Genomic DNA, 16,179 nt, shown 5'->3' with positions numbered 1-16,179 from the left:
TACTTCTGAAAAAAATCGGTCAGTGAAAACCGTACAAACAGCTATTGAATATGCCGTGGACTGACAGAAGAAAGAACAAATCTGTCTTGGAAGAAGTATAACCAGAATGCTCCTTAGAAGCAAGGATGGCGAGGCTTCATCTTACATACTTTGGACATGTTATAAGGAGGGACTAGTCCCTGGAGAAGGACATCATGCTTGGTAAAGTAAAGGGTCAGCAAAAAAAGAGAAAGATCTTCAATGGGATGGATTGACACTGTGGCTGCAACAATGGGCTCAAACATAATAACGATTGTGAGGATGGTTCAGGACCAGGCAGTGTTTTGTTTTGTTGTGCATAGGATCACTATAAGTCAGGACTGACTCGATGGTACCTAACAACAAAAACAATGTCTTTGTGTCTAGGGTGTGTCTCTTGTAGACAGCATATGAAAGGTGGTGCTTTTTATCCATTCTGCCACTCTGTCTCTTTACAGGTGCCTTTAAGCCATTTACACTCAGTGTGATTATTGATCAGTTTATTGGGTTTTTTGGTGCTGATGCTTTCTTCATTCCTTTTACTTTCCTGTGCTGAGTTCCTTTTGTTTGTGAATTTTTTCTTTTCTTTTGTTATTATAGATTTTTTATTACTGAGGCTTTTTACTATTCTTTTTTTTTGTTTTGATGAGTTGGTTTGTTAACTTTCTTAGTGGTTACCTTGTAATTTACTTCTTGATACTGACTTAGCTTTCTGTCCATACAAAAGTTCTACACCATTGACTCCCCTTTTTTGTTTAGACCCTGTCATCATTTCCAGATTAATGTGTCTGGTTGTCTGTTTTCAGTCAGTTAACTTTTTTTATTTTTGAGAATTCTTTATCTGGGTTGGTGTCTGTCTGATGCTGACCTGTGTCCTAATCTCAGATTGTTGTCTGATGTTGTTGATTCTCCATTCAAAGGACTCCCTTTAATATTTCTTGTAAGTTTGGTCTGTTTTTAACAAATTTTCTAAATTTTTGTTTATCTGGAAATGTCCTAACTTCACCATCATATTTGAGAGACAGTTTTGCTGGGTATATAATTTTTGCTTGGTTCTTTTTTTTTTTTTATTTTAATTTCAAGGTTTTATATATGTCATCCTACTGCCTTCTTGCCTGCATGGTTTCTGCTGAGTAATCAGAGCTTAATCTTATTGTTTCCCCTTTGTAGGTGACTTTTCATTTTTCACAAGCTGCTCTCAGGATTCTTTCTATGTCTTTGGTTTTGGCAAATTTGATTATGCTGTGTCTTGGTGACTTTCTTTTGTGGTCCAGACTGTAAGGGGCTTGCTGAATTTCTTGGGTGGATATCTTCTTGTCTTTCATGACAAAAGCAAAGTTTTTTTCAGCAAATCTTTAACAATTCTCTCTGTGTTTTCTATTGCCTCCCCCTATTCTGGAGATTTGATCACATGCAAATTTTTCCTCTGATAGTGTCCCACATAATTCTTAGGCTTTCTCCTTTCTTTTTCTTTTCTTCTTCTTTTTTTTTTTTTTTTTTTTTTGGTGTCAAGGGATTTGTCCTCAATTTTGCTAAGTCTGTCTTCCAGTAATCCAATTCTGCTCCTATATCTTTCTATTAAATTGTCTACCAAACCAAAAACCAAACCCGTTTCCATCAAGTCAGCTCCATTTCATAGCAACCCTGATGGCATAATGGTTAAGAGCTCAACTTCTAACCAAAAGGTCGACGCTTCGAATTCACCAGCCACTCCTTGGAAACACTATGGGGCAGGAAGTTCTACTCTGTCCTATAAGATCGCTATGAGTTGGAATTGACTTGATGGCAAAGAGTTTAAATTGTCCATTTCTGAAAATTTATTGTTAAACTTTTGGATTTCTAGTTGCTGTTTTTGTATGGTTTCTAGTTGTCTGTTTATTTGGTCATTTTTTTCTTGTATTGTTTTCCTGAATTCTTCCATTGGCTTGTCTTTTTTAAAAATTGCTTTTATTGTATTTTCCTTGATCTTTTTCTTGATCTCTCAGAGAATCATGTATATTAGTCTTTTGAATTCCTTTTCAGGTATTCCATCACTATTTCTTCCTCTGGAAGGTTATCTGGTTCTTTATTTTAGTCTTTTGCTGGAGCCATCTTGACCTACTTCTTTATGTGATTTGATATTATCTGTTGTCTCTGAGGCATCAAAGTGTTATTATATTTGCTGACTTGTTGTATGTTTGCTGTGTCCTGATTTTTTGTTTTGATATATCTGAGTAGATGGGGCAAGTGTGCTACTCTGGCCACTAGTCTGGCCACACTGGAGCTCTCACATTCTGTCTCCAAGTAGGTGTAACAGCGACTGGATGTGAGAGTACGGTTCTCTGTTCACTGGTCTTGCAGGGCAGCTGAGGATATAACTGGCATTTCTGGTAAGACTATTTTTCTGTCCAGCCAGTGAGCTGGACATGGGTACAGGGAGCTTTCTCACTGGTCACTGGGGTGGGTATTGTGTGTGTATTTGTTGCTGGGTGTTCTGGTTAAAAGTGTCCAGATTCTCAGTCACCAGGTGAGTGGCACAGAAACCCTCAACAATGGTCCCTGGCAGGCTGGGCTGGGCAGGGAAGGTTGGAGAAGGCACAAGCCTCTGGTTGTGGGGGAGAGGGAGTATTGTGGAGGCAAGGTAGGGAAGATGATGCCAGCCCATGGATACTCAGTTTAAGAGTATGCCCTTGTTCACTAGAGTGTGCTGTGGGTGAGAGTGTGCAACTAGTCCTTGGGCTCCCATCGCAAATGTTTGAAGGAAGTAGAAGACACCAATGGCCCATGGCCCCAGCACTGGTTGCTAGGTGTAGTAGTGTGTGGGTTGGGGAGGAGAAAGAAGCGGGTGACTCACAGTATTTGGTGCTCGCCTAGTGAGGAGGGGAGGATGCTATACAGGCTATCTCATGCACACAATCAGGCAGGTGAAAAAGGTGGAGCTGGAGGCTAAAGTTATTCTGGAGCTGTCTGCTGGCACATGGAAGAAGGGCAAGATGGGCAGTTGGGTTCTTGTGATCTTGGCTACTCTCTAGATTTTTTTTTTACTAACAGCCCTACCTCTTCATGAGATTTTAATACCACAAAACTACCACATACATATTAATGAATTATATGCATACCTATTTGTTTTTTATCCATACAAGAGTAAGACTTTTTCATCACCTTCAAAAATGAATTTTTGTGCCCTTTGGGAGGAAATTATTCCCATTGAAAATGCACACTTTAATGTATATTTTTGAAAATCAGTTAGAAATTTAGCAATAAAAATGGGAAGACAAAATAAAAAAGGAAAAAGTTCAGGAAAGTAGGAATGGTTGCTGTGAAGATTATAGGAGATAATGTATGTCTGTCCCTCAACTGGGATTCCCTGGGAGGTGAAAATGGTTAATGAGCTCTCTGCTAACTGAAAGGTTTGCAGTTTGAGTCTAACTAGAGGTGCCTAGGAAAAAAGTCCTGGCGATCTACTTCACATGGGTATCCATGAGTCCAAGCGGACTCTACGGCAACTGGTTTGGTTTTAGATTTGGTTCTTCAATTGGGCTTTTTACCTACAATCGTCAAATCTGTTGCTAGGAGGCCAAGCTCAGACTAATTTTGCAGGTTGAGCTCACAGGGCTTTTTGGTGGGTGATTCATGGGGTTTCACTTTCTGTCTTCACAGGATGTATTGGTACACACAGCTGGGAAGTGACCACGGTGTCCACATTGGCGCCAACAATAGAAGGTACGTTGGCTGAAGAGAATCCATATGACTGATCAGGTGGAAGGATGTTTCTGTCCCAGAGAACTCTCCTGTCCCGGAGGCTGAGCCACAGCTTGGTGCATGCTGGGAGCTAGTGAGTGCTACAGCAAGGGTTAACAACTAAGTCTACTTTTTCCCACCACATGCTCTTTCACTTGGTCCTTGGACTTGCTGTGTGACCTCAGACAAGCCACATAACCTCTCTGAATTTCATTTTGCTCAGTTGTGAAATACAGATAATGGCGGTTCCTATCTCACAGGGATGTTTGAAACTTAAATTTAAAAAAAGTGACTTGGTGAAGCACTTGACATATGGTAAGTGTTGTGAGGCTTATATTAAAATAAAAATAACTTTGCAAAGCATCTGATATGTGGTAGAGGGGCATAAATGGTAGAGTACTAGAAGTGAGGATGGAATGAACTCATACTACAACTCAGATGTGGAAAACCCAGGTGGCTTGTTTATGGCTCATAAATATTGTAATCTTCCACATAAGCCCCTACTAGATAGAGGAAGAAAAGCATTGTCAGTTACAAGTGGTGTTCTGAAGGAGCCGTGGTTTTGCAGTGGTTAAGCACTTGCCTTGTTAACCGAAAAGTCAGAGGTTTGAATACACCAGCCATTTCGTGGGAGAAAGACATTGCAGTCTCTTCATAAATATTACAGCCTGGGAAACCCTGTGGGGAAGTCCTACTTTGTTACATGGGATCACTATGTGTTGGAAATCAACTTGAGGGCACCCAACAACAGTATCCCAACATACCAACATATATTTTGGGAAGACACAATTCAATTTACAACACTCCTCCCGGGTGCAATTTACTGTATTTTCACGGTGGGTCTTAACTACAACCTCACCAGGCTCAGCTGAGAGCCTCAGTACAGAAAGAATAACCCCAAGCTGGGTATTTTGCATTTCAGAGAACAAAAGGGAAAATGCAAAACAAGTGGGGATTTTCTTACCAAGACTGGGGGATGGTCTTTGCACCTCATTTGTAACTCATAGCCAATGCTGTTGGTGCCTGTCCCCAGCCCCTAACACTCCACACCTCACTGTACGTTAGCCTGATTTCCATCTGCCAGCACTGAAATTTTGTCATCAGCAGGATTTAGCTCTGGAACTCACCCTACTTGCCTGGAGGGCAGGCCGAAGCGTCATGGAGTTCAAGCCCCTTGGAAGCAGCCCTGATCAATGACTGGAGCCTGGCAGCTCAGTGGTTAAAAGCACAGCTGCTAACCAAATGTTGGCAGTTCAAATCCATCAGCTGCTCCTTGGAATCCCTATGAGGCAGTTCTATTATGTTCTGTAGGGTTACTATGAGTCCATTTGACCTGACAGGAGTAGGTGTGTGTGTGGTGTCTTGCCCCTCAGGGTAACTCTGAGGAGTGTACTCTATGCTGCCTCCTAGAGGTCCCCAGAGGGAATTAAGCTCCAGCTGCCCATGGTGGAATTTGCTTGATAACATCCACTGTTGGCTCTTTTCCCTTCCTTGTCCCATTTCTCCCCTCCCCTGCCGGTGTTTCCTGGGGTCACCTTCCTGATAAACTATTTTCACCTGAATCCTTGTTTTAGGATCTGCACCTGGGAGACCCTAACTAAGACATTATTGGAGTTGTTGTTATTAATTGCTGTGAAGTAGGCTACGACTTATGGCAACCTTATGTATAACAGAACAGAATGTTGGCTAGTCCTGAGCCATCTTCATGATTGGTGGTATTTCTGAGTCCATTATTGTGGCTGTCATTTCAGTCTGTCCCACTGAAGGTTTCCCTTGTTTTCAGTGACTCTTTGCCAACCACGATGTCCTTTTCTAGCAATTGATCTTTCCTGATCAAGTGTTCAAAGTAAGTTAGCTGAAGTCTTACCATCCTCACTTCCTAAGAACATTTTAATCATATTTCTTCTAAGGCTGATTTGTTTGATTTTCTGGCATTCCGTGGTATAGTCAACGTTCTTCACCAACACCACATTTCAAATGCATCAATTCTTCTTCTATCTTCCTTTTTCATTGTCCAGCTGTCACATGGATATGAGGCATTTGAAAAGACCCTGGCTTGGGTCAGGTGCACCTTAGTCATCAGAGTGACATCTTTGCTATACCTCCATGTTTTTGTGATTGTATATGTGTGTGTGCATTGGGTTGGGCGTTTGGGGATGGGATGATGGTTTTGCTGTACGGTGGTCAGATATACTGGAGAGCTTAAGGAAGATGAAACCCTTAAAACTCTAGACTCCAGGACCACAGGATCCTGGGTTCAAATCACTGATTTGAGTGATCGTGGACAAGCCTGAGTTTCCTCTTTTGTTAAACTGGTAGGGGAAAAAAACTTACCTCGTCAGCGTCATGTGATGATTAAATTATTTTGACAATGTGCCTGGAACAGTGCCTGATTCGGGATGGTTACTTTTTTTTTAAATTGAAAAAAAAAAAAAATTCTGTGAAAATATGCACAACAAAACATACACCAATTCAAGAATTTCTACATGTAAAATTCAGTGACGTCGATTGCATTCTTCAAGCTGTACAATCATCCTCACTATCTTTTGCCAAATTATTCCTCCACGCTTCACATAAATTCCCTGCCTCCTTAGCTTCTCATTTAAACTTTCAAGTTGCTGTTTTCAATTTGATCCCATATAGATAACTCTTTAAAAGAGCACAATGTTCAAGGTTAAAATTCTTTACTAATCAAGGTATACGATTATTTCATTTAATGAAGGCTTCAGGTGATTGCTTTGATTTAAGTTTTAAAGATTATCTCAGGGCAATAGTGCCTTAATGGTTTCAGAAAGTGCAGATCTCATGAGAATTATGTGATGGCACTTTTTGTGGGGCAGACTGGGAAGAGGCCTTTGCATTTGGGACTTGCTTTATTGGAAATCTTAGAGGAAGAGAGAAAAAGAGAGAGACACAGGGAGAGAGGGAGGAAAGGCAGGGATGAAATGGAAAGGAAAGGAAGGAAAGGGGACAGAAGAGACCAGGAGATAGATAGAGGAAGAGAGATACAAGCCCATTTATTGGGTGCAATGAGAGAAGGTAATAAGATAGGGGAGCCAGATGTTGGTTGGGAAAGAGAGAAGAGCAAGGGAAAGACACAAACAGCAACAATCCAACCAGAGCAACTTCTCTTCATCATGGAAAAAGGGAACAAGTAGAGGTTTTCCATGCTGTCCTTCTTATTTAGAGGCACTAACTCAGCACAAAGGGCTATGGTGCTCTGGCAGCATTGAGCAACCCCAGCTCTGCCCTCCTGTATCCACATCCTCTGATATTAAAAACCCAGGTGAAGCAGAAAAGGTTCCCCTCACAGCACAATGTGAGGCTTCCGTCTGCTTCTCTTCTGGGGCAACCTAAGCTGGAAATGATGCAGGGAAAAATGAGAGCCATGGACAGTTAAGAGCCTCAGTACACAAAGAATAACCCCAAGCTGGGTATTCTGCATTGCAGAGAGCAAAAGGGGACATGCAAAACGAGTGGGGATTATCTTTCCAAGACCTTGGGGATGGTCTTTACATCTCATTTGTAACTCCTGGCCAATGCTCCTGATGCCTGCCCACAACCCCTGCCCCTCAGTACCTCACTGCATGTTAGCCTGATTCTATCTGCCAGCACTGGAGTTCTGTTATCCGCAGGATTTAGCTCTGAAGCCTGCCCTGTTTGCCTAGAGGGCAAGCCAAAGTGTCATGGAGTTGATGCCCCCGGGAGCCACGTTTAAGCAGTGACTGATGACAGATGGTGTATTAATACCCCAGCTCCCCGTCCCTTCAGGATAACACTGAGGAGTATGCCCTATGATGCCTCCTTGAGATCCCCAAAGGGAATTAAGCTCCAGTTGCTCACCATATAACTTGTTTGATAACATCCACTGTTGACTCTTTCTCCTCTGTCTCACTTCACTCGTCCTGCGCTGGTTTTTTCCCCCAGGGTCACTTTCCTGATAAGCTGCTTTCACCTGAATCCTTGTCTTAGTATCTGCATCCATGGGACCTTAACTAAGACATTATTGTTCTTCTTAATTGCTGTGAAGTAGGCTCCAACTCATGACGATATTATGTATAACAGAACAAAACATTGCTTGGTCCTGCACCATCTTCATGATCCTTTGTATTTCTGAGTCTATTGTTCTGACTATTGAGTCAATCCATCACATTGAGGGTTTCTCTCATTTTCATGGACCCTGTACCAACCATGATGTCTTTTTCTAGCAGTTGATCTTTCCTGATCATGTGTTCCAAGTAAGTGAGCCGAAGTCTCACCATCTTCGTTTCTAAGAAGCATTCCAGTTGTATTTCTTCTTAGACTGATTTTTTTTTCATCTTCTAGCGTTCCATGGTATAGTCAATATTCTTCACCAATGCCATAGTTTCAATTCTTCTTTAGTCTTCCTTTTTCACTGTCCCTCTTTCACATGGATAAGAGGCAACTGAATAGACCATTGCTTGTGTCAGATGCATCTTAGTCATCAAAGTGACATCTTTGATAGACCTCCAAGTTCATGTGATTTTGTGGGTCTGTTTTGGGTTGGGGTTTTGAAATGGGGCTATAGTGTTGCTGTATAGTGGTCAGATGTAGTGGAGAGCTTGGGGAAGATTAAATGTTTAAAGCTCTAGACCTTGGAGTCAGAGGGTCCTGGTTTCAAATCACAGGTCTGAATGATCTTGGACAAATCTCAGTTTCCTCTTTTGTTAAATGGGTAGGGAAAAATCCCTAACTCACCAGGTTCATGTGACTATTAAATTTTAAAATTTGTTGGCAATGTGCCTGGAACTGGGAGCCCTGGTGCTGTAGTGGTTAAGAGCTCGGCTGTTAACCAATAGGTCGGCAGTTCAAATCCACCAGCCACTCCTTGGGAACCTTAGGGGGCATTTCTACTGTGTCCTATAGGGTTGGAATCAACTAGACGGCAACAGATTGTTTGTTTGTTTGTTTTCAAGTGCCCAGAACAGTGCCTAACACATGAAGATCACTTTTTTAATTGAAAATAATCTTTTGTGAAGATATATACAGAAAAACATATACCAATTCAACAAATTTATACATGTAAAATTCTGTGACATCAATTGCATTCTTCAAGTTGTGCAATTATCCTCACTATCTTTTGCCAAATTATTCCTCCACCTTTCACATAAATTCACTGCCTCCTAAACTTCTCATCTAATCTTTTAAGTTCCTATTGTCAATTTGATCTCATAAAGATAATTCCTTAAAAGAGCACAATGCTCAAAGTAAACAAAATTTACTAATTAAACTAAACTATCATTTCATTTAAAGAAGACTTCAGGGGACAGTTTTGGTTTAAGGCTTAATGATTATCTCAGGGCACTAGTTTCATGTCCAGCCTCACTACTTCCAGAAAGTCCAGCTTTCATGAAAATTATATGATGGCAACTTTTGTGTGGTAGACTGGAAGAGGCCCTTGGGTTTGCTAGGTGCTTTATTGGGAATCTTAGAGGGAGAAAGAAAAAAAGAGAAAGACAAAGGGAGAGAGAGGTACAGAGGGATATGGAGAGGGAGGAAAGTAGAGGAGGGGAGAGTAAGAGAAGAGAAAAGAGGACAGATAAAAGAGAAGGAAAGAAGAGAAGAGAGAATAAAAGAGAATGGAAGTAAGAAAAGAGAGAGGGAGGGGAGAGATTAGGATAGATGGTTAACTTTTTTAAAATTAAAAAGGGAGAGGTGAGAAAAAGAAGAGAAGAGAAAAGAAGAGAGAAAGGGAAGAGAAGAGAGGAAAAAGAAGAGAAAAGGGAGAGAAAGAAGCAGAGAGACAGAGAGAGAGGAAAGCTGGGGAGGGAAGGTGAAGGAAATAGAATGAAAGGGGTGAGAAGAGACAGGGCAGGAAGAGAAGAGAAGGAAAAGGAAGGAAGGGAAGACAGAGGGAGCTAAGAGGAGACATTGTTACCTTTTTTAATTAAAGAGACAGATGGAAGACAAGAGAAAAGAAGAGGGAGAAAGGAAAGGGAAGAGAAGAGAAGGAAGAGAACTGAAGAGCAGGGAGAGAGGGAAGGGAAGAGAAGGAAAAACAGAGACAGAAGAGAAGAGAGAGGGAATAGAAAAGAAGAGAAGGAATGAGAAAGAGGTTGTTGTTGTCAGGTGCCCTCGAGTCGGTTCCGACTCATAGCGACCCTATGCACAACACAACGAAACATTGCCCGGTCCTGCTCCATCCTTAAAATTGTTGTTACGCTTGAGCTCATTGTTGCAGCCACTGTGTCAATCAACCTTGTTGAGGGTCTTCCTGTTTTCCGCTGACCCTGTGCTCTGCCAAGCATGATGTCCTTCTCCAGGGACTGATCCCTCCTGACAACATGTCCAAAGTATGTAAGATGCAGTCTCGCCATCCTTGGTTCTAAGGAGCATTCTGGTTGTACTTCTTCTAAGACAGATTTTTTCGTTCTTTTGGCAGTCCATGGTATATTCAATATTCTCTGCCAGCACCACAATTCAAAGGCGTCAACTCTTCTTCGGTCTTCCTTATTCATTGTCCAGTTTTCACATGCATATGATGCGATTGAAAATACCATGGCTTGGGTCAGGCGCACCTTAGTCTTCAGGGTGACATCTTTGTTCTTCAACACTTTGAAGAGGTCCTTTGCAGCAGATTTACCCAGTGCAATGCCTCTTTTGATTTCTTGGCTGCTGCTTCCATGGCTGTTGATTGTGGATCCAAGTAAAACGAAATCCTTGACAACTTCAATCTTTTCTCCGTTTATCATGATGTTGCTCATTGGTCCAGTTGTGAGGATTTTTGTTTTCTTTATGTTGAGGTGTAATCCATACTGAAGGCTGTGGTCTTTGATCTTCATTAGTAAGTGCTTCAAGTCCTCTTCACTTTCAGCAAGCAAGGTTGTGTCACCTGCAAAACGCACGTTCTTAATGAGTCTTCCTCCAATCTTGATGCCCCATTCTTCTTCATATAGTCCAGCTTCTCGGATTATTTTGTTCAGCATACAGATTAAATAGGCATGGTGAAAGAATACAACCCTGACGCACACTTTTCCTGACTTTAAACCAATCAGTATCCCCTTGTTCTGTCTGAACAACTGCCTCTTGATCTGTGGAAAGGTTCCTCATGAGCACAATTAGGCATTCTGGAATTTCCATTCTTCGCAGTGTTATCCATAGTTTGTTATGATCCACACAGTCAAATGCCTTTGCATAATCAATAAAACACAAGTAAACATCCTTCTGGTATTCTCTGCTTTCAGCCAGGATCCATCTGACATCAGCAATGATATCCCTGGTTCCACGCCCTCTTCTGAAACCTGCCTGAATTTCTGGCAGTTTGCTGTCGATATACTGCTGCAGCCTTTTTTGAATGATCTTCAGCAGAATTTTGCTTGCGTGTGACATTAATTATATTGTTCTATAATTTCCACATTCAGTCGGATCACCTTTCTTGGGAATAGACATAAATATGGATCTCTTCCAATCAGTTGGCCAGGAAGCTGTCTTCCATATTTCTTGGCATAGACGAGTGGCCACCTCCAGCACTGCATCTGTTTGTTGAAACTGCTCAATTGATATTCCATCAATTCCTGGAGCCTTGTTTTTTGCCAATGCCTTCAGAGCAGCTTGAACTTCTTCCTTCAGTACCATCAGTTCCTGATCATATGCCACCTCTTGAAATGGTTGAATATTGACTAATTCTTTTTGGTATAATGACTCTGTGTATTCCTTCCATCTTCTTTTGATGCTTCCTGCATCATTTAATATTTTCCCCATGGAATTCTTCACTATTGCAACTCGAGGCTTGAATTTTTTTCTTCAGTTCTTTCAGCTTGAGAAACGCCGAGTGTGTTCTTCCTTTTCGGTTTTCCATATCCAGCTCTTTGCACATGCCATTATAATACTTTATTTTGTCTTCTCAAGTGGCCCTTTGAAATCTTCTGTTCAGTTCTTTTACTTCATGAATTCTTCTTTTTGCTTAGCTGCTCGACACTCAAGAGCAAGTTTCAGAGTCTCCTCTGACATCCACCTTGGTCTTTTCTTTCTTTCCTGTCTTTTTCAGTGACCTCTTGCTTTCTTCATGGATGATGTCCTTGATGTCATTCCACAACTCATCTGGTCTTCGGTCACTAGTGTTCAATGCGTCAAATCTATTCTTCAGATGGTTTCTAAATTCAGGTGGGATATATTCAAGGTCATGTTTTGGCAATCGTGGACTTGCTCTGATTGTCTTCAGTTTCAGCTTAAACTTGCATATGAGCAGTTGATGGTCTGTTCCACAGTCGGCCCCTGGCGTTGTTCTGACTGATGATATTGAGCTTTTCCATTGTCTCTTTCCACAGATGTAGTCAATTTGATTTCTGTGTGTTCCATCTGGCGAGGTCCATGTGTATAGTCGCCGTTTATGTTGGTGAAAGAAGGTATTTGCAGTGAAGAAGTTGTTGGTCTTGCAAAATTCTATCATTTGATCTCCGGCATTGTTTCTATCAACAAGGCCATATTTTCCAACTACTGATCCTTCTTTGTTTCCAACTTTCACATTCCAATCGCCAGTAATTATCCATGCATCTTGATTGCGTGTTTGATCAATTTCAGACTGCAGCAGCTGATAAAAATCTTCTATTTCTTTATCTTTGGCCCTAGTGGTTGGTGTGTAAATTTGAATAATAATCGAGAGAGAGAAAAGGGAGAATAGAAGTACAACCCCATTGATTGGGTACAATGAAAGAAGATGAATACAGATGGGAGCCAGATACTTTTTCTGAAAGATAGAGGGAGAGACACACAATGACAATCCAACCAGAGAAACTTCTCTTCACTTAAGAGCAAGGGAACAAGTAGGGGTTTTCCATACTGTCCTTATTTAGTTCCAGCAACTCAGCACAAAGGGCTGTGATGCTCTGCCAGCATTGAGCAACACTGACTGTCCCTCTGCTTCCCACACCCTCGGTGTTAAAAACTCAGGGGAAGAAGAGAAGGTTCCCCTTTAAACCGCGCAAGCACAGCACAAAGTGGGGCTTCAGTCTACTTCTCTTCTGGGACAATCTGGGATGGAAATGGGTCACAGGGAAAAGTGAGGCTGTCCAGCCAAGAGACAATGATTTTAGGCCGGACATTGCAAATACCTTCATTGGGGGAATTTTGACAAAACCATTCAGCTCAGTGGATGTCATCTGTCAGGCCAGATACCCTTCATAGTCATTCATTTGACAAGTATGTTCTGAGCATCTAGTATGTGGTAAGTGGCCCAAACACTGTGTACTTGACTACTAACAAAAAGGTTGGCAGTTCAAACCCACCCAGCAGTGCCATGAAAGAAAGACTTGGTAATCTACTTCCTTAAAGATTACAGATAAAAGTACCTAGGGAGATCAGTTCTACTTTGCAACACACGGGGTTGCTCTGAGTTGGAATCAACTCAAAGGCAATGGGTTTAGTTTGCTGTGTGCTTGGCCCTGTTATACAGCAGTGAACAGTCAAGGTTCTTACTCTCGTGGCTGATATTCCGGAGGTAGAGGAAGGGAAGCAGAAAAGACGTCACTAATAGTCACAGCAAACACTCACCTAGCACTGTTCTAAGTTCTTTAAATATATGAACGTATTCAATCTTCAAGACTTTTCTATGAGATTGGGTTATTACTGGCCCCATTTTATAGCAGGGAAAACTAAGAAACAAAGAGATTAAATAACCTGCCCAAAGCCACTTAGCCAATAAAGGGGTAGAGCCAGAATTTAAAGCAAGGCACTCTGGCTCTAGAGTCTGTACACTTTATCACTAGGATATGTTGTTGTTAGTTGCCATAGACTCCATTCCAACTCATGGCAACACCATGTGTGCAGAGTAGGGCTGTGCTCCACAGGATTTTCAAGGCTGTGACCTTTTGGAAACAGATCTCCAAGTCTTTCTGCAACACCACTGTGTGAGTTTGAACCACCAACATTTGGCTAGTAGTCAAATGCTTAACCATTTGTACCACCCAGGGATCCTTCACTAAGCTATACTGCTTTCCAAATAAACAAAAGAATTTTAGGTAGCGATAATGGCCGTGAAAGATGTTACCATAAAACCAGTGAAAGCTGGAACCTAGGCAATGCAAAAATCTGTCAGAGAAGGAAAATGCAAACATTTTCCACTAAAAAAGTAATAGAAAAGTGGTAAGATAGTATCCCATCAATGGTGGAAAATTTGGGAGATCTGATTTAAAAAAGGTAGTCCAGTAGAGTTCTGGATCTCACAGTTTTCACTGTATATACAGTGTGGCTTGGGGCTATGTAGAAGGAGGAAGTCACAGGATAATTTTTTGAGGGGGTGATATTTATGCTGAGACCTGAACAATAAAATGGAGCCCTCATGCCTGTTCTCTTATTTCTATTTCTTCAGGTGTCAATTTATTTTGGTCTTGTTTATCTTTCATGTTGATGGTTTTCTTTATATGTCTTGTAAGTTTTGGTCATCTGTTCAAATTTAAGAATGGGGGTTGTTTACTAAGTAGCAGGTTTCCTCCTGTTTTATACAGAAGGAAACTCAGGTACAAAGAAATGAAATAACTTTCCCAAGGCCACACAGTCAGTAAATAGTGAAGCCAGATTTTAAACCCAAGCATGTGGATTCCAGACTCTGTACACTTAAACACTATGCTCTATTGCCTCTAAAATAATTAATGAGCAAGAGAATTTCAGTTAGTGATATTAAATGTGAATGTTGGGAATCTGGGTCCTGTGGGACCTGTGGCTGGCAGGTTTCATTAGAAGGAGGAGTTGAGGAGATGGCCTTTAGACTTGCAGACTCCAAATGCACGAATGTGGAGTGGTATCTTTGAGGTGTCAGCACTGGCATTAGCCATTAGTAGCCTTTCTTCTGTCCCTGAAGACAATCAGCAAAAAGTTGTGATATTGATGATGATGATAATGATAGTTGTGATGATGATAAAGATAAATGATGATGATGATGGTGCTGATGATGGTAGGGATGATGATGGTGAGAATGATGATGGATGATGATAGTGGTGATGATGATGGTGCCAGTGATGATAATGGTAATCATGGAGATGATGATGGTGATGGTCATGATAGTGAAGGGGGTGTTGATGATGGTAGTGATGATGATGGTCATGTTTATGATGATGGAGGGGAGCTAAACCCTGGGAGAGGGCTTCACTTTTTTACAGTTTTTTTTTTTTTTTTTTTAAATTATAGGACAGAGTAGAACTGCCCCATAGAGTTTCCAAGGAGTGCCTGGCAGATTTGAACTGCCGACCCTTTGGTTAGCAGCCGTAGCACTTAACCACTACACCACCAGGGTTTCCACCATACTTATAGCATATATATATTTATGTATTATATGCATATCTATTTGTGTTTTCATGCATAAAAAAGTAAGATTTTTTCAGCTCCCCAAGAACCAATTTTTGTCCCCATGGGCAAGATATCACTCCTATTGAAAATGCATGCTTTAATGTATATAAGTCAGTTAGAGCTACTTTTGTGATAAAAATATGAAGACAAACAAAATTAGAAAATAAACAAAAAGTGCAGCAAAGCAGGATGATTGCTGCAAAGATCATGTAAACTAATGTACGTCTCCTGCTAAATTGTAGTCCCTGGCTAGTGCAAATGGTTAATTAGCTCTCTGCTAACCTAAAGGTTGGCAATTTAATTCTACCAAGAGGTGCCTCAGAAGAAAGGCCTGGCAATCTACTTCACATGGGTCTCCATGATTCAGAGTTGACTCAGTGGCAACTGGTTTAGTTTTAGTTTTGGTTCCTCAATTGGGCTTTTCACCTACAATCAACAAACCTGTTGCTATGAGGCCAAGCTCAGAGTAATTTTTCAGGTTCAGCCCAGAGTGCTTTTCAGTGGATGGTTCGTGAGTATTTCTTCTCTGTCTTCACACAGTATACTGGTACATATAGCTGGGAAGTGACCACAATGTTCAATTTGGCACCAACAATAGATGGTAAGTTGGCTGAAAAGAACCCGTATGACAAATGAGGTAGAAGAATATATCTGTCCCAGAGAACTCTCCTGTCCAGGAGCCTGAGCTGGATGTATGCCAGAAGCTAGTTAGTGCCAGCACAAGTGTTAAAAACCAAGTCTCACACTATCTACCCAAATTATTCCAGAACATGGAAAAGGAAGCTATACTTCCAAATTCATACTATGAAGCCTGCATAACCCTGATATCAAAACCAGGCAAAGACACCACAAAAAGAGAAAATTACAGACCAATATCTCTCATGAATATACATGCAAAATTCTCAACAAAATTCTAGCCAATAGAATTCAGCATCATATCAAAAAAATAATACACCATGACCAAGTAGGATTCATACCAGGTATGCAAGGATGGTTCAACATTAGAAAATCAATGTATTCCACCACATAAATAAAAGGAAAGAAAATAATCACACGATCATCTCAGTTGACACAGAAAAGGCATTCAACAAAGTCCAACACCCATTCCTGATAAAAACTCTCAATAAAATAGGTATAGAA

This window comes from Elephas maximus, chromosome 3, assembly GCF_024166365.1.
Source record: "Elephas maximus indicus isolate mEleMax1 chromosome 3, mEleMax1 primary haplotype, whole genome shotgun sequence".
NCBI classification, from domain to species: Eukaryota; Metazoa; Chordata; class Mammalia; order Proboscidea; family Elephantidae; genus Elephas; species Elephas maximus.
Note: the sequence above shows the minus strand (reverse complement) of the source record.